At 43.0% G+C, this 25,293-nt stretch overlaps 1 long non-coding RNA gene across 1 annotated transcript; it reads right to left on the bottom strand.

Annotated features, from left to right (window-relative positions):
- Positions 1–11,802: 11,802 nt before the first annotated feature.
- LOC149919102 (uncharacterized) lies at positions 11,803–15,412 on the bottom strand. The gene is made up of 3 exons (XR_016464765.1): positions 15,285–15,412; positions 14,702–14,806; positions 11,803–11,925 (listed from the first exon to the last, which is right to left on the bottom strand). It is a non-coding gene; the product is annotated as an uncharacterized LOC149919102 (long non-coding RNA).
- Between the last annotated feature and the right edge of the window lie 9,881 nt (positions 15,413–25,293).

Genomic DNA, 25,293 nt, shown 5'->3' with positions numbered 1-25,293 from the left:
TACTAGTAAATGGGGAAAAAACAGCACTTGAGGCAAGCTTTCTGCCTGAGTTATGGAAAAGAGAAGATGGGACTGGACTCTGGACATCTATCTGAACAAAAGCACACTGCTAATGGATAAGACAGCAGTGAGACTGTAAATAAGTAAATGAAAATTTAGAACGCACGAAGAAGTTCTTGGTCTTTTTCAGTGAAAGGCCCAAATATTTTTCCTTTATGCCAATTATATTAGTCAACAGTGCAGACCAGGGTGAAAACTGCAGATACAAGAGAGGAATAGGTAGTTTGAAGAATCTAATGTTGATCCCATACGTGTTTCCTGAATTCAGGCTGTTCTGAGTCTGGTCCCATGAGCTGAATGCCCACTTGTGGCTGGTGTGCATTCCCGGAGCTCGTCTGCAAGCTTAGTTTCATTTAAAAGTTTGTAGGAATAGGGGCTTTTACACAGCACAGCGAAAGCACAGCATGGGGTAAAGGCTTGTTTCAAAGGCATACACCTGATCCAAACTGCAATACTAAAGCAGAAACACTTTTAATGACCATTTTTAGCCAGACTGTACACTGTTGTTGCTATTTGTCTCAATTTGCCTAAAGGCAGAAACTGTTGGCATACTAGAGAAGTCTCATATTTCCTAACTCTGCAATAGTCGCTTTGTCTTAAAAGTTTGGGACAACGCTCTCCCACCGATTAGTGAGCTCAGAAGTCCTTCAGCACCACACTCCTCAGATATTTAAAACATCGCCTTTTCAATCTTGTAGGGCATTAATTCTGTACGGCACATCTATCTGCACTGATTTTAACTTTGATCTGGAGAAACCATTCAGTGCAGAGATTGGTATTTAAATCCAGTGCCCTTATTAGTTCACTCTTGATCATCTTCTAAATGGAATTTGTCACAGACTTGCAGACCAAATGTTGGGATGTCAGTGGTGTAGATATAGTTTCATGTATACTGTGATCAGAAGATGAGAGAAAACACAATGACCTTGATTTGAACACGGGCATCTTAGGTGACAGACCAATGCTAAGGGGCAGTCAGATCTCACATTGTCATTTCAAAGTGTGTATTCAGCGTAACTTTTTAGAAAACAGGATGAAACATAATTCTTTAGCTTCAAATGATTCTTTTTGAAAGTTGCGATATTTCAACAAAAGATGACAATGTGCCACCACAGAATTACTTGTGAATGCAAATGCTGCTCACCTCATTGTTCCTGGTTTGCTTCAGAAGCTGTACATCTTACTTTTCTAAAAAATGTAGGCTGGAGAACTAATAGAATTTAAAAGAACTTCCTTTCAATGTGAAGAGTTGTAAGAGTGTTAGTTCTCCAAGTCTTTAAGGAAATCCAATTATAAGTCTCTTTATATTCATGCACCCTACCAAAAGAAGAACGTTTTTCTCTGTTGGTGTCATTTGCTCAGCGGGGACTCCACTGTGACATTGGTGCGGAGTCTCAGTGCTTCTCTCATTAGAAGACAACTGCCATCAATTCCCAAGAGAGTAGGGCAGGACCCAGCAGTGCTGCCCTTCCCAGAATCATGTTGTAAGAGGGGCTTAATGTCCAGAAACATTCTCCAAGATCAGTGGCTTGATATTTTCAAATATGTACTCTATTGACAAGTATTTAGTCTAAAGGTAATAGTTCCAGTACTGGACTGTGAGCCTCTGAGCAAAAATCTTTAACTTCTCTTCCATTTACAGTGATAAATAATCACAACTGATTATTACTATACTCTTCTAAATAGTCTGAAACAGTGTATTTTTGCCAGGCTTTTAATCAACTAATATAATCACACCAATAATTCCTGATATCATATTTACAGTTTTACAAGCAACGGGGAATTTTGGGACATCTGAAATTGTGAAAGATCGTGACACTAATAGAAGGAGTATTAATCCAATCTCCTGTGTGTCAGTTTGTTTTATATGAAAGACACTTAAGTCTGACAAGTAATCACAACACTTTCTATTTAATAACATCCTATCTCCTTTGCCAATCACATTTGCTGCAATATTTCTGGTAAGAACAATCCCTTACTGATGTGATGTTAAACACCACTGTTCTTTATTAATAAAGGTTTGGTCTTTTATGCTTTCAGAAATGATGGCAGAGAGACACCAAGTCCTAGAGACCCTTCACACCACTAAAACAGCATCATGCGGCTTCAGCAATGACAGCTGGCTCTCATCAGGGCAGCACTGCTGCAAGGGCTCCTCCTGACCCTGCGGAGAACTAGCCCATAGGGCCACACAGAGTCATGGCTGCCCAGAGAGGTTGTGCATGCTCCATCCCTGGAGGTGTTCAAGGTCAGGTTAGATGGTGCCCTAGGCAGCCTGGTCTAGTATTAGGTGTGGAGGTTGGTAGTCCTGCTTGTAGCAGGGGAGTTGGAGCTTGATGATCCTTGAGGTCCCTTCCAACCCAAGCCATGCTATGATTCTATGACAGTTAGCAGGACGCCTGCATCATCAATTTGAAACAAGAAGAATGAGCCTATAATAGCTCCACAGCCCACTGCCGTGCACATGGATACAAGGGTACCATGACCAGAGCACAGGTCCTGGACAGGAGGATAGGTAGGAAAGGGAAAACAAGGAGCTGCAGGAGCACCCCCGCTCAGATGTGTTTCCTGCCACTGGCAAAACGGAGAGCATAGGAAGCAGCAGTCTCTGTGTGTCACTAGATCAACAGGTACTGCAGAAACAGGCAAATAAGACTAGAGAAAACAATGCAAACCTACACTTCACTTTGGGAGCCAATTGAAATGTAGCCAACAAGGTTAATGGATATTTTCACTTCTGAAGGTGAAATGCTTAATTGAAAGCAGTCTTGTGGCAGATACATTTTTGCAATCAATATCTAGCACTGGCAGAAACTGTTTGTACCGAAAATGCTGAAAGATTTCCTGTGCCATCTACCTTTAGCCAAAGGAATAAGACATATCCTTGCTTTCACAGTATTTCATCTGTTCAGTTCTAACTGTTCTGGACTTATGTTTTCGTTGAAGTGTTGGTCTTGCACTGCAGGAATACAAAAAGACACTGGAGGATGTGACAGAGCAGACTTGTACCTGCCCAGAGATGGCAGAGGAAGCTTTCCCAGCACTAGGCAAGCAAGGATGTCTGAGCATTCCTGGACTGTGCAGACTGCATCCTAAGAGCCAGCTGAGGTAGATTTTTCCACACACAGAATGCAGGGGTTATACCTCTGCTGCAAACAGCAGTGCCAATGGACTCTTCGTAATGTCCCTTGGCAGGGACCACTATTGATGCCTAGCAAAAGATTTGCAAAGGATCAAGGACGATACCCTGCCCCAAAGACTTTCTACCACATCATTTTCTAAATTTTCAACATGTGTCTATTGCAGCTGTTACAATGCCCATGTGTAGAAAGGGTTTAGACAGAAAACTGTTTCAGGAGAATTGCTAAGCAATGTGACCTTCCACTCTGCCTTGGTCATGCTGTTGGCCAGCGGTGTCTCTGTGGAGAGATCATCATTGTGTTACGCTACATTCAGAAACATGATAAAAAGGGATTAGCATAGTAAAAATTTGGCTCATCTGTCCATCACACCTTATTGCACAAACCCTAGAATATTTTGAATAATGACCAAATAACTAAGAGACTGATTTTGATATTTTTTTGAAATTTCTATACGTGGCTCTTGCTTACCATCTTGTGGAGAGGTCCTATGAATATGCCTCGAGTGTGAAATGACTTCAGTGGTTTGAGCCACATCATCTTGCATCTGTATAATGAGAACAGAATCTTCACAGCTGATTATTTCATATTCTGATGTGCAGTACTCATCCTTCTGCTTTATTCAAAGTTCGGTGCAGTTTTTATCAGTGTGCTTTTCCCAATGAATGCTGTGGCCAGCTTTGGCTTTCTGGTGCAAGTCGTGGAGCAGGATCCCATCTTTCACACTTCCAGTGAGTAGCCATTTTACTGTGCTGTTTTATATGGTGCTTTTTGTGAAATAATTGTAACAGGTCAGTGCTAGGGTTAACAAGTTAAAGGGAGATACATCAACACTTCGTAACACACTTGCTTTCTTGGGAATATGGCTATCAATTAAATGGCAGAGAAAACATACACACACAGAAAAGACCTTTTTGCTTCTATTTTAAAACTATTCAGGTTCTGCATCTCCTTTCAAGTGTGTTTCGCTCATACAGTAACACTAATAATGAGAAAACTGTGACTGCTACCAAGCAGCACTCAAATCTCATTTAAGAGGAAAAAAAATAACATGGGAAAAGCAGGTTGGCTATAGTTTGTGAGCATCAACAGGATGCAGGGAGGAGCCCAAGTATTTTTTAGCATAACCCTTTGATTGGCTGCCCTTGCTCACTCACCACTTCCCGGCAAAGGGTAGTCAATCAGCTCTTAAATGCTGGAAATGCTCAGAACAGCTTGTGCATTTTTGTCCTTCCCTTTGCAAGCCAGGAGCGAAGGGGCGAGCGCCCAGACTGCCCTCTGCGTGCTGCGCCAGCCTGGGGACAATATCTCTGCCAGATCTGACACCACTCCTGGAATATCCCCAGCTCCTGCTGTTCTCAGTCAGAGCCACCATTCACCCATTCCTTTCCACTACCTGGGTCACCACTGAACCTACCCTACACCACTCACATCTCAGTGCTATCTATCACCCAAGTCAGACTAAGGGAACTCCCCTTCTCAAAATGATGTTGGTGTCATCAGCTTCTGCCCCAAGCCATGCTAGATAAGGCAGATGCCTAACCAAGGCTGGAAGTGCTTGAAGCTACAGACATGTGGTATGGCTGCAGCTGTGCAGGCATCAGGTCCAATTCCAAGTTGCACTGTATTCTACCATTAACAGTGTCAAGATGCAGTGGCCCAGCACTCATCCCAGCATACAGGAATTAGTTTCTCTCTCCCCTCTTCCTGGCAAAACCCTCAATAACTCCATGCAGGAGCTGCTCAGACCCAAGGTCTCCTGTGTGTTTGATTCATGCTCTCTTACATGCCAGCAGGGCTGGTTTTTATGCTTCTATGTAATTTTCCATATGTTAAAAGGTAATTTCCATTTGGCAGCCAAGGTAACCTTAACTCTGGCTATTGGCATTCATTGCATGTGTTCATGTTAACATAAACACTACAATGGATTAAAAATTTCCCTGATACATCAGTGTATAGAACTGCACAAGGAAACACAGAGTTTAGCAGTATTAAGACATGACTCTGCCTCAATTGCTATTTGCGAAGAAGTGCTCTAAAAGAAAAAAGAAAAAAAAATTAAAAAGAGATTTAATTGCCTGGCAGCCAAATGTTTACCCAGTATTATTTTAGAAGATGTAGGCTTCCCAATAGATGATAATTTAAACAGCAATTCTTTTTCCATGAAATAATGCTTTTTTCTCCTTGATTTGCTCAGCTTTCCTCTCAGTGTCAATGAAGTACACAAGCCACCTGGACATCCCCTATTAGTAAGCTCAGGAGCCAGACATGAGCACTGGCTACAGGAGGCTCCATGTGTAGTTCTGGTGTTCAGTAAGCCACTCCTAATTGCGTAGTCCGATGTGTGAAGAAACCCATGTGTGGGTACAGGAGTGCCTACTTTTCCTTTCCAACATCTGTAAAATAAACACCTGGTCTCCATAACTTGGTAGGGCAGGAGCATGTGAAAGCAAGAGCAAGGTATGACCTTCACTACTACACCACTGCTGAGAGCCCACTGCAGGTGCTCTTTTTGCCCAGTTCAGCTTATGTCTGCTTAAGCTAAACCATAGACAGTCATTAATGCAGGAAGATTGTTTCCCATAGAAAAGTATGACTGTAGCAGTATGATTATACTGGCAGAACTGAGAGAACCTTCCAAGCGGATAAACCCATTGGGAAAACCAAAATCTAAACTACCCTAAGCAGAAAATAGAGATGACTGTCTATTTTCATTACCAAAGTTAAAAGCTGCTTGTTTTGGAAGTTAATGTCAGGCAACATTGAGAGTCATCTTTCTACTTCTTGCTTCAAAGTTACTGTCCTAAAATGGCTTTTCATGCTTTCTATTTTCTCCTGAGTTTCTTTCTCTCCTACATTGTTTCCTAGCACTGACTAGATACTTCTTTTTGCCTAGTCCTTTTGCATCAGTACTCTCAGCAATAGCTCTGCACAGGGAATGGGAAAGCTCCCAGTGCCATGCACAGTGTTTGCACGTATGTAACATTAACGGTATGAAAAGCAGTTTGGGAAAGGCTGGAGAAGGATGCTGGTTATGGAAAAATACACTGCATCTCTGCAGACTCCTTTATGTTTGTAGAATAGTTATGGATAAGCTGTGGTGTGGTTGAGTCAACAAGTGGAGAAAAGAAAAAGTTGATGTAAATGAAGAAATTAATGAAAAAGAAAATGAAAATGAAATGGATGTTTTTTTCTCCCTTGTTATCGTGCAAGAAAAGAATTATGAGGAACAACTAGCACTGGAGAAAGAGAAAACAGTAAAAATACTGTGTGTGACAATATGCCCTGCTTCAAATTTTGAGGATGACTTTACCCTCTAATTGGGACAGCACTGCCAAGGGTGTTATCAATCCTATCTCAACAAAAACAGAGGATTTCCCCCTCCAAAAAAATGCCTTTAAAGCCTTCATGTGAAAATAGTAAATCAAAAGAGCTTTTTGGGATGCTTTTTGCCAAGAGCCATCACATTAATTCTTAAATCACATCTCTTCATTGGGACTCTTCCCTCAGTGAGGAAACACTCTGTGACTAAAAAAAAAAAAAAAAAAAACTCCACAAGAGACAAACCTCTAGTGAATGGCTGTGCTTTTAATAACCAAGAAGAACAAGGAACAGGCACCCAGAATTAAATCGTGAGTAAATTTTGAAGTCTACAGCATGAAACAAAGAATGAATTTAAAAGACATCAGTAAGGAGGACTGAGCATATAAATACAAAAGATTTTAAAACACGAAGTTGAATTAAGTCTAAATTAATCAGACATGCTCAACATATACTACAAACTGGGAATAAAGAGGAAAGACTATGAATACTATTCTTCCTAGGACAAAAAAAGAAATGAATTCATAAAAGAAAGAAGGTGAGTTACAAACAATAATTTACAAAAAGATTAACTTTTCCCTGCAAAATATAATTTTGACCTGCTAAACGTAATTTAAGATCATGGAGAACTGCAGCTCATTTCTGCAGCCATGGCCAGGCTGGGGCTTTCCGCAGGGTCTTGGCATAAGAAATCCCCATCGCTCTTTTCAACCTGAGTCCCAACTTTGTAGTTATTAGATGCAGGATTTTGAACAGAATCTGGAAAAAGCAAAGGTCTCTTTTCATTTCTTTGGAGCAGTATCACTTCTTAATAGAGGAGTCAGAAATTCATAGAATCACAAAATTATTTGGATTGGAAGAGACCCTGTAGACCAACCAGTTCCAACCTCCTGCTACCTGGTTGCTTAAAGTCCCATCCACCCTGGCCTTGAACATTTCCAGGGATGGGACATCTACAATTTCTCTGGGCAACCTGTGCCACTGCCTCACCATCTACATGGTGGTCTAGCCTTCATTGCAATACCAGATTACAAATCAAATGTGTAAATGACAGGCCCAGAATTCTGCTTCATTGACTGAGCTGTGCTGAGCTAAATGACCACAGAAAGCAAATTTCAGCCTCACTCATCAAAACACCTTTATCTAAGGCAGAAACACGTTTCAAACATTTACTTTTGGCAAACGTTTGCAGTAGTAGCCTTATTGCATGAGATATACTGTCAACAGGCAGAAGCAGCACCACGTGATTGTTGTACCCAAATGCAAGCAAGCAAGCACTGATCAAGTCAGAGAATAAATGAAAAAAAAAAAAAAATACAGTGCAAATGAGAATATGGTGAAACATTGTCTTGCCTTGATCAATGGAAATAGAAGACATCGTAGCGGCAGCCTAGAGAGGCTCAGGCAGATAAAGCACATGGTGCTTGCCTACTAATGTTTTAAGTTTCAGGGGGTGTGAAGCAGAAATTAAAACAATGTAGATAGTTTGTGACCTAGGGGTGGGGAAGGGAGAAGAAGAGGATGAAGAAGAAGGAGAAAAATGTATTTCAACTGAAATGATATGAAAATATACTTCACATGGAATGACATGTGTCAAATGGTGCAGGCAGAGTCAAATTCACTACCATAAGGAGCAGCATCACCTGTCTCCTGGTGGGCTCTCTCTGCAAAATGACAGAAGACATCCTTAAGGAAGAAGGTATCAGGGGAGGAGAAGCACCAAGAGCATCCTTGCTTCTCTATTGCCTCCTCCAGCTTAAAGTGCCCAAAGCTGGCATTACTGAAACCCAGCATTCTCACCAGAAGCCCATGCTGACCATCCCTTCCACAGGGCCCACAGCCAAAAGAGAACCAAGAGGAGGTGCCTTGAATCCCATGCAGTATAGTGCAGTCTGGAGAGCTTCCACCAAAGCTGCTGCACCATCTTACGTAAAGGCACAGGGGATTAAGGGTAGGCAGTACATACATGGTGAGACACTCTCAAAGAAAAAGACCAGAGGCTAGTGTTTCCTTCCTCATACTTGTTTTTAATGAGGGAAAACCACAACCCAGAAGTTTTTGTACTTTAAACAGCTCCCAGAAATGAAGATGGGAATGCAGAAACCAGGGGGAGAAGTGAGAGCGCATGAGTGTGGGGTGGAAATGGACTGGTCCTTACCAGAGCAACAGGGAAGCAATTTTCCATGAGCAGAGGCCTTTGACACTGCCCATGCCTAAAGAGGGAATGACTTCACTTCAGATGTGCCACCCTCTCTCAGAGGTTTTCTCGTGTGAGCCTTATCCAGCATTTATTCTCCTTCATTTTAGAGAAGCTTAAAATTTGGCAATTAATGTAAAAGGAAAATTTCATCAATGTTCACTGCCACCCATGTGCACAGGGCAGCCTTATCCCTCTCTCTGGGGCCGGACTACACCACTGCCTCCAGCTCCCTCTCAGCACGGCTGGGATGCATTTGCAATGGATAAATGGCACAGGTGAAGAGCAAACCACTGGGTCTTCAGCTGTTTACCAAGATCACTTAAAGCTCAAGGATCTTCCTGATGGCTGAGACAGTCGGGGAATGGCCTCAAGAGGGATGCAAGACCCTTGTTTCCCTCTTGAGGAAGGGGAGTGTGGCTTCCTGCCAAGGAGGCACAAAATGCAGGCCCACAATCCTGGCCAGCAATACAAGGGAGGGCACATTCAAATAAGCAGAGGATACCTGGGAAGGGAGCTGCTTCCTTCTCTACACACAGTGACACAGCCTGCATCCAGTTATAGTTGCTGCTGGTGGATGCCGCAGGAAAGCCTCACTGACAAAACTTGATGCTGAATTGTCAAGCACCAAAGCCATGGTAGTACTCATGAAAACTGTAAATCACAGCATTGCCATCAAAACTGTAACAATAGCATTACCAGCTCCTGACTTCAGTGTTGCTGAGACCTGAATCTTGGAAACAGTTTTTATTCCTGGACCCAGGTGAGTTTATCTTCAGTATAAGCCCTGGTTCATAGGGAAATTATGTTTATGTACCTGCTGTTCCTTAGTAAATTCTGATCCCCTTGACCAGAGGAGAAAGATTTCTCAAAGATACAATATTCCTACAGGTTTCATGAAAATTAATGGTTGGGTAATAACAAGGGACATGAATCCCTGCTGTACTCAGCATGGGCTCCACAGTTAGACACTGCCTGGCCTTGTATGCCTGGTGAGTGCACACACATCCATTGCGAGCCCCAGGCTCATCAGCACTGCTGGCCAGACATCAAGGGTCCTTGAGGCAACTTCATTATTTTGGACACACCACCTGTAGTTTCTGAGTATTTCATACTCAGACAGAGTTTACAGCACTGTCAGAGTGTGACACCTTTTGGTCACCTTGTCAGATGGCAGCTGAACAGCCCTCCAGTAGAGGCTGGGCATAAATATTGCTGTGATATGACTCCCTGAGCAAGATTCCCATAGCAGCCCAGGGAAAGTACACACTGAAAGTGCTTCCTCATCTTCATCAGACCTGTCTAGGGAATTAGACACAGACGTCTGGGGAGACCCAAAGCTGGGCAGTATTCTTCCTATCATCATTTTGCAAATTCCCTCCGTGTCTGTTTGGAAACAACCAAAATTCCATCCCACTAGCCACATTGTAGCAGTGGCTCCTTGGTCTAGCCAGTTCCCCTGCTGGAAGGGCTCCTCAGTGCAGTGCTGGCCCTGAAAGTTAAAGAGGAGTAGGTAAGTAGCCTGCAGGACTGTCTCTTCTGGACTCAGAGATGCTTTCTGGCCCCTTTGATCAACAACTTTGCTGGAGCTGTGCAAAGTGCAAATCTCAGATGTTAAATAAGGAGAACCAAAAGCTGCTCCTCACCCTTCAAAATAAGTAAAACATGTAAAATAAGTAAAACAAGTTCTTCACATGGCAAACCTCTCCCCACAAGCAGCATGGTGAGACTGGCCTGCACAACGGACAACTTTGCTGCAAAAATGCTCTTCTCTCATAGTCTGTCTCTCTTTGCCCATGAGAAGAAAAAAGACATCAGAGGACAAGATCCTATGCAGTGACAGTTGAGGAGGCCTCCAGTCACATATAGATCAATTTCTGTCTAGACAGCTTGAACCACTTTCTAAAAGCTTCAGTAAAAACAGAACACAGAGCTAGAGCCCTGGCCTCTCCCTGTCATCCTAGGCATCATCAGTTTGCTTTTCCTTCCACCAAGCTCTTAAATGTGAGGGAGGTGGCAACAAAAAAAAGGAACAGAAATGATAATATAATGTTTTCCTATTTTTTTCCTACCTGAGAACTGTTTAGAACAAAAATAGTGACATCTGAATGGAAAAAAAGTCACACATACATACATATACATATATACATATATATATTCAGCAGAACAGTAATACAACAGGTGTACTAACCGAAAGAAAAGAATACACTGCTCCAGCTTAACCTGAGCATGTCCCCAGGCCCCAGCTGTTTGCAGACAGCGTGTGCTCTGTCCCCTGCCGGTGTGTTGCTGTCACCTCGGCTCTGCAGAGCAGGGCAGTGCCAGCAGAGCAGGACCTGGCTTATGTCAAGACCTCTCCTTGCTCCTTTCGTTGCTAGTAAGCCAAGGGAAGAAATGCCTGTGATCAAAACAGAACACATTTCATAACGCACGTATGTCTACCCACATTCCCACCAGGCACAATCTTCGTAGCACTGCCATAAGCTATTGAGGGTCTTTTTACCTTCCTGTAATCACTCCTGACACTTTTTTCAACAACATAAAGACCAGGCTAGGAGTGGGTGGTATTCCTGTTTTCAAGCTGAACAGAGAAAGGAGAGGGTTTGTTTATTCTAGTTTGTTGTCTCGGGTGGCACTGGTTGTTTTATTGTATTGTTTTTTTCTGACAAGTTATTTTGAATAAACAGAGCTGCTGTTACTGCTATTTAGGGTGGCACTTGCTACATCCTCAACTTACAGCCTCCTTAGGCACCTTTGATGTCTCTGGTGGTTGTTGCTCAGCTCCTTCTTCCTTTCCACATACCTTTGGGTCTTTTTTTCATTATCTTGAGTCACGCAGAAGACAGACTGATGTGCTTGTGGTGCAATGATGAGACTGGTACTGAGTCTGCACTGTCTGTAGTAGTTTATTATTGCTGCCAGTGAAAAAGAAATCTAAACCTGCCAGCTCAGCCTGCTGTGAATCAATATTTTACAGGTAGTGTACTTTGAAGAGATGACACAAAGACAGCCTTGAGAGAGGGAGGTGAGGGGGAAGGGAAGAAAGGGAGAAAGAGAAGAATTTACCTTGACATCCATTGACACACTTTTCCACCAAAAGTGAGGGAAAACAAGCGCCAGCCACTGCTGCCAAGGCTCTGTCACACTCCAGAACTTTGCACTCCTTGCAGCATCTGCTGCTCCTTGCTGGCCTTCCCTGCTATTGCTCTGCCACAGAAAAAAAAAGTCCAGCAGTCATACAGCAATTGCATAGACAAAAGCTGCACTTTTGTTTCAATACCATGTTAGATAGAAGAATAATGTCACCTCAGTGGAATATCTCAGCAAGGACCACAAGGGAGGGGACCATACTTGATGTGCCAGCCAAGGTCTTTTTTCACACTGTCTTTAGGCTCTTGGCAAAGTTTGATTTTATTTTCTCCTTTTTGGGCTCATCTGAATAAGCAGTTTTCATTCTTTGTCACTGTACAATAGTCCAGCTTTGTAAGGTGCCATATGGTAATAAAGCCTTTCATTACACTGTCCTGGCCACCCATTTCCTTCCTGCTGAAAATCAAGATATCAGTTACAATCTGCTGAGGCCCAAATGGCCTGACTCCAGATTATCTGAGAAATGATCTCTCCCTGCCTGCCTCATTTTTACATCTGCTTTTAAATAGGACACTATGCATGCTGAGCTCAATGGCAGAGCTGGCAGAGACTGCCGCAGACAACCCTAAGGCTCTGCAACTTCATGCCCCTTGGAAGAAGAGTGTATAGTTTCCAAAAGTGCAACATGAGGGCTTCTCTTTCTGTCCCATTGCTGTTACCACATGCACAGTGCACATTCTGGTAGCAGACATGCAGTACGTTACCAGCCCTGTTCTCCAGGCAAAATCCTGGTGATGGATGCATCTTGAAAGTGCACATAGGGATGTCATCCCCGCACTGAAATTAATACAGTGGCTAACATTAGAAAACAGCTTGTATTTTGTAGGTTTTTGATTGACCTCTGAGTGGAAGGGGAAGTAAAGAGGCTTCACCTCTATATTCATCAGCACAAGGCCAATAAATTATGAAATTTTGACTAGCACACCAATACTTACTATGTTTTATGTTGAAATCTGAATAAAGTAAAGCTTTCGAGAAGAAACTAGAATCATATTTCTCCACCTGTGCAGAGTGATGCCCGAAATGAGAAACATAGCTATGAGATTTAGTGCAGCAAGAAATCCCTTGGGACAAAGACATGACTTTACAAAGATGAAGAAGTTTGCCCACAGTTTTACAGAAAAATAAGTTCAACCTTAAGTTGACACTTTCCCACAGAAGTTTAGAAATCCTGTGTTCTTAGTTTGAAACAACATGGTTTGAAATGAGAATGATAGTGCTTAATTAGTGACCAACTGACGTGATTTTTAAAGTTGGTTGTTATTCTTCGAAAGGACTAAGCTGGGCTGAATGGAGGAGGATGGGTTGATGAAGAACTATGACATCTTCCTGGACATGCAGAGTGGTCTGTATTTTGTGAGATATTTCAGTTGTGCTCGGCCACTTGTGCCCATCTTACTCAGGAGTCAGCTGAAAAGTTTGTGCATCTCAGAGAACCCATCAGACGTAGCCATCAGGTCTCCAGTTCTCATACCCTCCTCATGAAAATTGGCATAGCATAATGCCTAATGGCTCAAAGACACACTGGGATGATAATTATTAGCAACAGAACACGATCTCTACAAAGTAATTTTGGTCAGATATAAAAGGATTATTTGATTTTATCATAGAGAGTTACGAACCAAATTACTTCTGATACAAAAGATGTTATTAGTGATCTCCGTGGCCTTCCTGACTCATTTAAAAATTATTTTCCAAATTTGAATAATGGAAAGTGAAACTATATAGATTTCCACTCCCCTTTCCCAAACTGCACAGATGAAAAGAGCCCTAATCCACATGTGTGTACCCAGAATAATGACTGATCCAGGCTTACTTTTAAGTCTGCACTTGCTGATGAGGTTGATAATGAGCTGACATGAATTAAAGTAAATAAAACTCAGGAGACCTATAACCTGGAACCTCTGTGTCTTGGAATTGAGGTCTTGATAATTGCTTAACTTACAACACCGTATCATTTTAAATGCTGAATTACAAACAATTTGAGAGAACGCTATGCTGTATCCCTGACATAATGGATGTGAAGTTTTACATGCAAAAACGAACGTGTCCCTGCCATAGGCTGGTTCAACTCAATTCTCTAAGTACCGCCATGCTGCCGCATAAAGCAGTGCCTTTGGGTGCACTCCAGCAGCACCCCCAGCCTCACCCCAGCCTTGTGAAGCTGCACATCCCATGTGTGAGCCCACCCAGCCCTGCTCCAGGCCCAGGGGCTGCAGGCAGCCAAGCCTTGAGCTCCCACACCTTGGCTGGGGAGGGACAGCCGGCAGGCCCTTGGCCCAGACACCTGATGCTGGAAAACAAACTGGGTTCACCAGTGTGTCAGTGACCCTCAGGAGGAGCAGGGGCAGCTTCCTTTCAGTTCTTCGGGGTCATCATTAATAACAGATGGAATAAATCTAGGGCTGAGGCAGGGCTGTTCGCTAGCAGGGCCTTTGCAAGCATAATTCCATGTGGATGCTCACAGGCTGTCATGCACTGCTGCCCTTGTCCATGGCATGGCCAGAGCCAGCACATGTTTTGTCATGCTTGAACTTGCCGTAGATGAAGCTCTGAAAGCAAGTTACCCACCTTTTTACCACAAAAACCATCACCCACCCTCCATCTTTTCCTCTGCCCTTTCTCAGGGACTCCTGTTGCAAGCCTTTGGCTCTCACCCCTGCAGAGCTGGTGACCTGTAAGGGACAGCAGCTATTGTCTGCATGACAAGCTTTGCATTTCAGAGCCGAAGCACACTGCCCACAGGTGCACTTAGCTAACTGTTAATCAGTTGTTTTTCCATTATTCTTATTTGTTTACCTGGTGTGAAAACCTAGTATCTCAGTACAATTACCTGGCATGCATTGGATACTTAATACGTGCTGCTCATAAATCATTGAGGAGAACGTCTTTCCCTTCAGCCTGTCCTACTGAAACGATGGCTGCATTTAGAGGTTACCTGTGAAAGTTCGGTGCAGTTTTGTAATTAAATCTCAATTGTGAGGGTCAAATGTTATATACTGAATGATGAAGAATGCATGAGCATTAATTTACAAGTTAAGAGGGATCTACCCTTTAACCAAAGTTTCTATTTTTCTTAACTTTTTATATCCCTTTGTTTCCATCCATGTGATAAAATTGCAGTGTTGTAGTATTTCAGGTGCAATATTTTGGGATGGAAGAGTTGGACCCCTGATTCCTCCTACTCTTTCTCAACACTTCCAGCCAAGATTTACAGTCATAATCTCACTGAAACACCCTGAGATAAGAATCACAGTCTGGTTAAGGCACTAAGCCTATAATCACAGCCTAATTTTAGTGCTATATACATATTATTCCCTCACTGAAACCGATGATACCTTTTGTGTAAACAGATAAATTGATACACTGTGAAGGATGCACTGGAAGCTCCTACTCTGCATTCCACCTCCCCTTACCTGTCCCTGTAAAACAAGGGGAAAAGACGTCCCTTTTAGCCTCACTCCCCTGGGCTGGTTTGTTGGAGGGCATTTTTCAGTTTTGCTCTGTGCATCCCCCGTGGGTTTTAAGAAAAGGTTTAGTTGCATGTAATTTCACCTGTAAAATCAAAGGAAATTTGCTGGGAACAGAAATCTTACATCTTTACATACAAAATTGTTACGTTATGTGATTTAGCTTTCACACTGAGAAAAACAACTATTTAAAAACAAGAGCTAGAATAATTGCATTTCACAAGGGTAATGTTATATTACAGTGATCTCTGCAGTTCGTATCACCGCTGTACTTACCTCTACCCTTCACTGTAGCTGTAAATATATCAGTGTTTCTGTTCAGTTCTCAGATGCTAAATAGGAAGAGTGCTTTTGGATTTTGAAAAGAGCAAGTTTTAATGGGAGAGGGCATTTTTTAACTGGCTGGGAGCCTGCCTGTCTCCAAGATGAGGTGCATAAACCATTCTCATTCACATGCCTGCATTCACAAAATGTGAACAGACGGTTTCTTTTCGATAGACTGATGACTGCTTGCTAGGTTGGCACCTTTTGTGCAGCATAATAGGAAACACATCTGCAGTGCCCTTCTCAAATACAGCAAAGGCAGCTGTTAGAATTACGCTTTTTCTGCTTTAAAGCCATCAACTGGTTGCAAGGCTTACAAATATTGTTACAGAGTAATCTTCCTCAATTCCTGCTTCCAGACCACCAAACTCAACAAAACGCCTTGTCCAGGCATGCTGCCAATGCATCTGAACGAGAGCCTCGGCTGCAATGAAGCGCAGTGATATGACACTAGCACGGCCATTATGGTCCAAGTATCAGCTATTTTTCAACCCCTCTGAAATAAGTTTTCCATTAGCCAAAAAAAGGTACAATCTGATGCACAAGGAGTTGGAACAAAATCTTTCTCTTTGTCCACATGAGGGGTTTGCCTTGGATTTTATTTGGGGAGCGGGGTTGGGTGTGAGGATGGGTAGTACTCTACATATTCCTTATACTTTTGCATATGTACATTCATAACATTTACTGTAGCCAGGATCGTAGACAAGCAATGAATTAACATAACTGCTTGTAAAGCTGTTGTGAAATATGTTTTTGTATACAAAAATCTATCTGAGATCAAAGTTGCAGCATCAAGTCCTATAAGGCTGCCAGTTGGAAACCTGCTTGTTAAAGAAGAAAGAAACAGCTAGCAATACTGCATTTAAAGAGAAACGCAGCATCCAAGTGAGCAAAGCAGGTATAAACTCCCTTGCTGTGAACCGCAGATCTAATCTACCTACCCATTTATAGGATATTGCACTTGCCACATTTAAGCACCTTATAAAGATAATCACAGCCATAAAATAGGCACATGCATGTGGTCTGTTAATCCACACAGTTCCCTTCTCCTTTTATTCCAGCTCCAGAATACCTGCAATAATACGTGTATGCCATCAGGATACAAGGCTATACGCTGGCATATTGGAGCAGAGGATGCTTTCTTGTTATGATGAAAGTGGGAAATATCTACATTAATTTTATATTTGTGTGTGCTTCTGCTCTGCTGCTTGCTATCTGGTTTCAAAGCGTCGGCTGCTATCTGGGTTCACCACACATTGCAGGAAATCTTGTGTGGATTTGGAGGGCTCTGTGGCCTATATCCATCCCAGAACCTCAATGTTAAGGCTGAGAGAAGAAGTCCTGACCAAAATGGGGGTGACAACCTCTGTTTTGAGGCAGGACCATGTCCCTCCAGCTAGAGCGCCTCAGGAAAATGATTGGGCAGGGAGAGACTTGGAGTCGAGAAAGGTGGACCAAGCTCTCAGTAATAGAACCATCAGTAAACAACCTCTGTATCTCCAGTGTGGGGTGTTCTGAGCTTAAGACACATATCCCTTGAGGAAAATCATCCATATAAAGGAATACTGGGGGAGAGCAACCTGCTGGTGTTTGACTGCTTCACCAACAAATGGATAAGGTGTAGTCTGCCAGGGGTCCAATCATTTTCCTATTAAAGTTTGTAAAAATTTTTGCAGAGTTGTTAAAAATAAAAATAAAAAAAATTGAAGATTGTAAAAGCTGCAGTGAATTAGAGAGAGTCACCATTGTATATAGCACTAGACAAAAAAAGAATTCCCATATGAAAAGAAGAAAAAAGATGAGAAGGTAAATAAGCACATATTAAACTGCAGACACTGAGAGTTGCAGGGTAGGAGTAACATTTTCCAAGAGGAAAATTAAATCCATATGAGTTCCCAGGAGAAATGCTATCTTCCTGCAGCAGAAGCAGTGCTGATCCCACCACCTGAAGGGTGTTCAGGGCACCCTGCTCACCCCAAAGGAGCTCTGACAAAGCCCTGCCTTGTACAGTCCCTTCCATTCTATGCCATTCTATGATTCCATCTTTCAATGAAGACTTTAAGCCAGCGCTGGCTGTCCCTGCTTGCCACCTCCAAAAACCACGCTGTGGAGTGGAGGAAAATGCTTGAGTGCTTGTCTCACCCAGACCATCTTGCAAGTCACCTAGACACAAGATGCCCTGACAACGAGTTTTGGTGCAGCTAGGGCCATGGCCACACTGATCTGCCTGCAGAAGCCAAAAATTAGGTCTCCCCACATAAAATGGAGAAGCCAGAAACTTGGGAAAGCTATGGGCAAAGCAAACCTTTCAGCATCACTAAGAGGGCCAAATCTCAGGGTGCTCAGTATCTGGGATTCACATTGCCATCCTCTGCAGCCCTGTCTGCTCGCAGCATGTCCTGCTGCCATGGGATCCTGGTGCTTCACAGGGGGCCATGGTGAAGCCAGCAGTGGCAGCCTGTGGTTAAACAGCTTAAAAAGAACATTAAAATCGCTTGTACCAAACCAAGTACACAAGATACAGGTAAGATACACGGATATGGTACCCCAGATATCAGTTTTCCATAGCACTGTTTGTTCCTCATTAGTAAACATTTTCTTTAAATTATCTCGGATACTCATTAAATATTATCAGCTACTTAGAACCAAAGGATAATTATGAGTTTAATGAAGCGTGTACCAGCTTGCTGAAGTCTAACGTTTGTTTCTCTGCTGGGACTCCATTTTACTTTGCACTTATCCTTCAGCAAAGCTACTCTACAAAGTCACTTTGGCAATAAGAAGTATTTAATTAGATTAATGAATTTTTATCACCTCTCCCAGGGATTAGGCTTGTTAAATCCTGGCGACCAAAGAACAACAGATTTTTTATTACTAAATGTTTAGGGATGCATTGGTTGTGTTGCGGTGGCAGTCCTCATAAGTCAGGCTGCTTTGGGCAGTTCTACCTTGTACATCCCTTGGTAGGAGAGGGATATTTGGCAGGGACAACCTGTGCCTTCCGCTAAATCACAGAAATCAAAATGCAGATGAGGGCGAGCAGACTGCAGACAGGATTTCCAGCTGCTGACTTTATTTCAAAGTTTTTTTAAGTGGCTCTGTGGGAGGATTAACGAAATCACTCATCACTGGGTCCTTTTAAAAACAATTAATTAATTAATTAATTAAACATTAAAAAAAAAAAAATTAAACTAAGGGAAGGCCAACAATCTGCATTTGACTTGGCTCAGTAGCTGAGAAGACAGCTACTGTCTGAGCTAAGGAAATGTTGGAATATGCAGTCTTCTGGTGGCTGTTTGTCACTGTGTCCATCACAGCCCCGAACACTGGCTGCAGGTGTGGCAAGAAGAGCACGGCCCCTCAGTGCTGAAACCACTGAATGCTGTGCTTATTCACAGAATCACAGAATCACAGAATTGCCAGGGTTGGAAGGGACCTCAAGGATCATGAATCTCCAACCCCCCTGCCACATGCAGGGCCACCAACCATTCCACCTAATGCTAGACCAATCTGCCTGTAAAAGTTAAGGTGGCATCAGGGTTTCCCTCCTAAACCAAGCCCTGCAGAGGTCCTGCTGGCTTCCCTACAGTGAAATAACCAGCCAGGCAGCAGCTTGGAGACCCTGCAGGAAGGGGGAACAGCAGCGGCAAGAGAGATGGCAATAGCATCAAGTTTAAATGATGGCTGTGATGCAATAGGAAAGGGAAAACACAGTGTTGATGCAAACAGATGGCTTTGCAAGAATTGTGCCCTTGTGACTATGGCCTAGTGCACGCACTATGCAATGCTCTGACATATGGTCTGATTTTCAGGTGATCCTGTGTGGACACAGTGGTTGGACTCAGTGATCCTTGTTAGTCCTTTCCAACTCAGGGTATTCTATGATTCTGTGCAGCCCAGTTTGGGAGGCTGCATGGGGGTCTCTTTGTGTGTGATATGCAAAGCCCACAGCTGAACCCATGAGAGCAGCACAGGGTCACCAGCACACACAGGGGAGGCTCAGGCAATTCCCCAGGTGCTTGGATGTGACAGTGCAGCTGGCAGCCTGCACCCCGCCTTAACCACTAATGTCTGCATATTTTTACATCCATCTGTCTGCAATAATCTGTCCCCCAGGACCAGGAGGAAGAAAGAATAATTAAGTTGTTCGCTAGGGGAAGAGGATGGCTTTGACCAGTGAAAGTAACCTGGTTACGTAGCTCATCTCACAGAAAGCACACATCCATGGGCCACTGATGATGCATATACACAGCAGTTTGAATGGGTTAATGAAGGTAGCTCTGTGCTGGTGATGGTAGAGGAGAAAGAGTGAGTTAGGCAGTAGCACAAAAGTTTATCTGTATTCTGCAGACTGAATCTGAGTAAAAAAAGCCACCTTCCTCAGAAACCTTTGCCCAAGAATGAATTGGATTCTCCACCATGTGTTTAAGAGTCCTATAGAACCTGCATGTAAGACATGCTCACTGAGCCTCCCGGGATGATGGATCCAAAGACGAAAAAGAAGAGGAGAACTGGAGTGGATGGGAGAAAAGAAAAAAAGCACAATATGAGTAAAAAACTGAGGCTGTAAATGAAGCTTACTGATTATATGCATAAAGGACAATGAAAAAAGGCAAAAGTAGCATAGTAAAAATAATTCACGGCATCAGCATGTATACTTACACTGAAAATCTCAAGACAATGCAATAGGATTCTTCCTTTGAAAAATCTGTCTTGAAGTGTATTGAGAGATGCATTTTCCAGTAATCATCACATTAAAATCCAACATGGATGGTGTCACAGCAGAGACGGGAAGAAACACAGAGGAGAAGGATGATTAGGATCCCCTCCAACTCCCAGCTGTGGCAGGATATGTTTTCACAGCAAAACAGCTGTTTAAATCACCTGACCTTCTCATTGTCTGACAGAGGATATTAAATATTTTCTGACAGAGCGCATTTATGGTTTCAGGTTATGCAAGGGGAAGTTTAGATTGGATATCTGGAAGAATTTCTTCTCAGAGAGGGTGGTCAAGCTGCCCAGGCCAGTGGTGGAGTCCTCATCCCTGGAGATACTTAAAAGACGTGTGAATGTAATACTAAGGGACACGTTTTAGTAGTAGTGGAACTTAGTAGATGAGGTTGATGGTTGGACTTGTGGGACACTATGGTGTTATGCTGCACCACCAAGCAGGCTACATGTTGCACAAAGTATTTCACATCAAGACACTGAAAGGGTTGGAAGAGGCTGCCCTGTTCAGACTTTACAAATTTTTGGACAGGCTTTGACAAATATGTGCATATCAATTCAACATTGCCAGCCTCTGTTTTAGCACTGAAGTAGTCCCAGCGTTACCAATCTTCCTGTTAATCTGCTAGTTCAAAGGTAGAGAGGCGTGATGGGTGTATCCTCACAGAATCATAGAATGGCTTTGGCTGGAAGGAATCTTAAAGTTCCAAGCCCCCTGCTGTTGCAGAGTTGCCACTCACCAGATCAGGCTGCCCAGGGTCCCATCCAACTGGGCATGCACTGCTTCCCTCTGCATTCTGTGCCAGTACCTCACCATCCCCTTAGAATAATTTCTTTCTAACATACAATCTAAATCTCTTATCTTCTACTTTAAAGCTGTTACCCCTTGTCCTGTCACTACATACCCTGCTAAAAATCTCTCCACAATTTTCCTCTAGACTCCCTGTATGTGCTGAAAGGATGCAATGAGGTCTCCCCAGAGCCTCCTCTTCTCCATTCTGAGCAACCTCAGCTCCCTCAGCCCTTCTCCATTGGAGAAGTGCTCCAGCACAATATTATCAAGGTATCTTTCTTATTGCAGGTAGGTTTTAGCTTAATTTTACATTACACTACATTTATTTTATCTGTTACAATTAGGCTACTTCTTCAAAGGCCCTAGAAAAGGTGGCTGAAGGTGATGCATGGGGTGAACAGGCTTTAGATGCAGACCATTCCTACTCTCCAGCCCTGATCAGAGCTGCTGGGAATGCAATGAGAGAGACAGCAGCACCCGCGTCCATTGACGTTGGCAGAGATTTGAAAGTAAGAGAAAATGAAGGTAAAGCTATAATCTAATTTTGAAAAATGAGGATTAAAGGTTCCATTACTCATGCTGTTTCCACTGTACACATGGAGGTAACAATATGTGATTTTGCTGGATAAAAATACAGGCCCCATGCAAAGCTGGCATGGTGCACATAAATCCCTACTGCGTTTGTAATGAGTGAAGGTTAGACTCATGCAGATGTGTGACTGTAAGCCGTTTTTGTATTCCAGCGGGCATAATAGAGAGAGATTGTCCCTCGACTTGCTGGTAAGGCTAGCTGTTCTGTGCCATGTTACAACAACAACTACAAGCTCTCTAGGAGGGCAGTGTGGCTCTGTGCCACATTGCCCTGCTTATCGCCTCCTAATTCACAAATTGGGTGCCAGTGGGTGGCTCCCACCTGGGGTGCTCTGTGCTTTCTTTCCCATGAGGCTGCTTTAATTTGAGATGTTTGATAATCATCTATTTTTAACAGGACTAGTATGAAGCATGAAGACTGTGGTTCATAATTTCTCAGTAGTCAGAGAGGACAGCCTGGAGCAAGGCTGAGCATGCAGCTTAAACTAGGGGATAACAGAGCCAGGGACACTGGTGTGTGAGGGAAGGATTTCCCTGCTGACCCACATTTCACCTTACATATGGGCAAGGAGTTCATCATCTGTTTATGTAGGTTAGTGAGAAAGGAGAAGGTGGAGGCAGCAGCAACAAGCTAGCTGAAGGGTGAGTGAGAGATGCCTTGGAGAAGTAGGAGGAAAAGCTGCTGTGGGATACCTGCTGCTCAGGTGGAAATTCCTGCTCACCACTGAGCAGGGATGGCTGTCTGGGAAACATAAGCACAGACATGGGGAGTTTTGAGAAAAGTTGGAAATGAAGAATTGGCTGTAGAAGGGACAGCATGGCAACAAGCCAGCAAGGAAAGGGAGTGCAGCAGGCAGCCTTGTAGGGGAATTAGCAAGAGTCACAGAACAGAATCATAGGATCACAGACCATTAAGGTTGGAAAATACCTCTAAGATCATCTAGTGCAACCTCCAATCCACAACCACTGTGCCCACTAAACATGGCTGTCAGTGCCACGTCTACAAGTTTCTTGAATACATCCAATGACAGTGACTCCATCACCTCTCTGAGCAGCCTGTTCCATGCATGGTGTGATGTGGGAAATGAGTGTCTGTGTCTCTGTGTGCACTGGGAAGAGGCTTGCAGGGCTCTCAGGAGGACACATGCACAAGCACGATGCAAAAGCAGAAAAAATGCACAGGGAATTATGCAGCATTTTGAGCCACAGTATATTCCTTCTTGTGTCACCTGGGGACGTGCATGTAGAGGTTGCTGAAATTAACTGCTTTTTTACATTTCACTCTTTTACTTAGCTTCCTCTCCAAATATCTATAGTTGTACATGTAGCACTGATGTTTCATGATGGTTTGCAGCAATCTCTTGCCTCAAAACATCACATCTTCTGCATTAACATTTTTCTGTTCTATCATTACTCAAGCCACTGTGCAGATAAAGCATTTGTAATTTCCCAGAAGAAAAGGCTGTTTTAGGGTGAGGCGTTGACAGTTTACCTATATATGCACCACCAAGAATCTCCTAAGAAGATTTCCTGGGTGACTACACTTTGGCCTTCAAGTGTTTCTATTATGGCTTTACTGCTGTGGGATTTTCTCACTTCTGTGTCTCATTGCACTCACAGTCCCCAGAAGATACACAAGGAGGAGCACACCCACCAGTGCTGAACAGAAAATGTCTGGCAGGCAGGGACCCCAGAAGTTGAGTCAGAGGAAGCAGATCCCAGGTGCTGGGGTGGAAGGGACGCACAGTAGCATTTTATAGTTCCATAACAAACAATTCATTGTGCAAAGAAAAATCGTATCGATAACGTATCTCTAACCTGAGGGCAAAGCGTATCCAAAACAAGTAGGCATTTATTTCTGTAAATGTACCCATTATATATTGAACACATTAGCATATTGAATGATGTATAAAAAGAAACAGCACTTGTTCCCCAGAGGTTATCATTTAAATTATAAATACATTACAGTATCAGAAGGGCATTGAAACCAGCTGTGCTCTAGTTTGCTGGTGCCACACCGGCTTTCCCCCAGCACTGAGGGACATCCAAGTCCCAGTGTCACCACAGGGGAGCTGGAGTTTCACTGATGCACCGCTGCAATGTTTCATGCTATCTCACTCTCTGTGGTGAGAGGAGTCAGCTTAAGTGCTTATTCTTAACTACAACAATACTACGGCCCATAAGAAAATGTTCAAGAAAATGAGGGATATTTTTTGTAAACAAGGGTCTTTGGATTTCCTTTTTTTCTAAGGGGGAATCTCCTGATTCATTAAAATTTGTGTGTTCCATTCTTCCTGAAAGCTATGATGTCTAAAAATCCCTTTTGTTGGTGGTTTTCTTTTTTTTTTTAAATTGATTGATTAATGCTGAGACATCTGCATTAGTACAGCACAAATATTTGGACTCTGAAAAAGAAATTTATGGCTTTTTTTAACCCATTGATGGAGAATCTTACATTATCAACACCAGTTTAAAATTATGAGTAATAATAAATCAGTAATTTGCATTTTAGGGCATTAACTTGAGAAGTCCAAGTTGACAGCTATCTTCCATTTATTAAAAAATTAAATGCTGCCTCTAAAGGCATCATATTCTTTCTCAACATCTCTGAAAGCTATTTTCAACTACTTTAAACATTTAAGATGTAAGTTGTTTTTCTCCACTTTCCTGCTGCTATACGAACTAACACAGATCATCTCACATCATTTAAATGGTTCTTAAAGCAGGCACAGAAAGCAGAAGTCACTCACACTGTTTTTGCCTGCCTCTGACCTTTGTATTTTCCCCTCAGCAGATAGAGATTTTACTTCCACTTTTGGAGCCATCTTAGGGCTTATTAGGCATCAGATGTCCCACAAGAACAAATTCATAGAATGATAGAATCATTAAGATTGGAAAAGACCTCTAAAAAAGAAAAAGATTACCTAGTCTAACAATCAACCCACTCCCACCATACCCACTAACCATAACCCTCAGTGCCACATCCATACAGTTCTCGAACACCTCCAGGGACAGTGACCCCACTATCTTTCTGGGCAGCCTGTTCCAGTGCATTCAACCTGAATTACTCTGACAGAGTTAAATGCAGTAAGTTGGTGTTAAGAGTTATGCATCTGCATGTAGCATTTCCATATATTTTTACATGCTATGGGATTTGAGTTTTCTCTGTTTGACCAGTCTTTTAGTGAGATCCCTCCTTTTTGTGCAGTCACCTGAAGGAACGACAGATCTCTGGGTTACACCTTCAAAAGTAGCTTGAGTGTCTTCTCAGTAATCAAAGTCAGTCAGCTATTTTAGCACCGTCTTCATTTTCACAAAATATTTAACTTACTGCTTGAGATTCCCACCAGAGAGAGCACAACAGATGCAGGGATTTCACAGAATCATAGAATGGCTTGGGTTGGAAGGGACCTCAAAGATCATCAAAGTTTAAAGCTCCTGCCATAGGCAGGGTTGCCATCCACCAGCTCAGGCTGCCCAGGGCCTCATCCAACCTGGCCTTGAATGCCCCCAGGGATG

The sequence above is a fragment of the Phasianus colchicus genome, chromosome 2 (genome assembly GCF_987193195.1).
Source record: "Phasianus colchicus chromosome 2, bPhaCol1.hap1.1, whole genome shotgun sequence".
Classification (NCBI taxonomy): Eukaryota; Metazoa; Chordata; class Aves; order Galliformes; family Phasianidae; genus Phasianus; species Phasianus colchicus.
The sequence above is the reverse complement of the archived record's forward strand: the minus strand, read 5'-3'. Positions and strand labels throughout refer to the sequence as shown.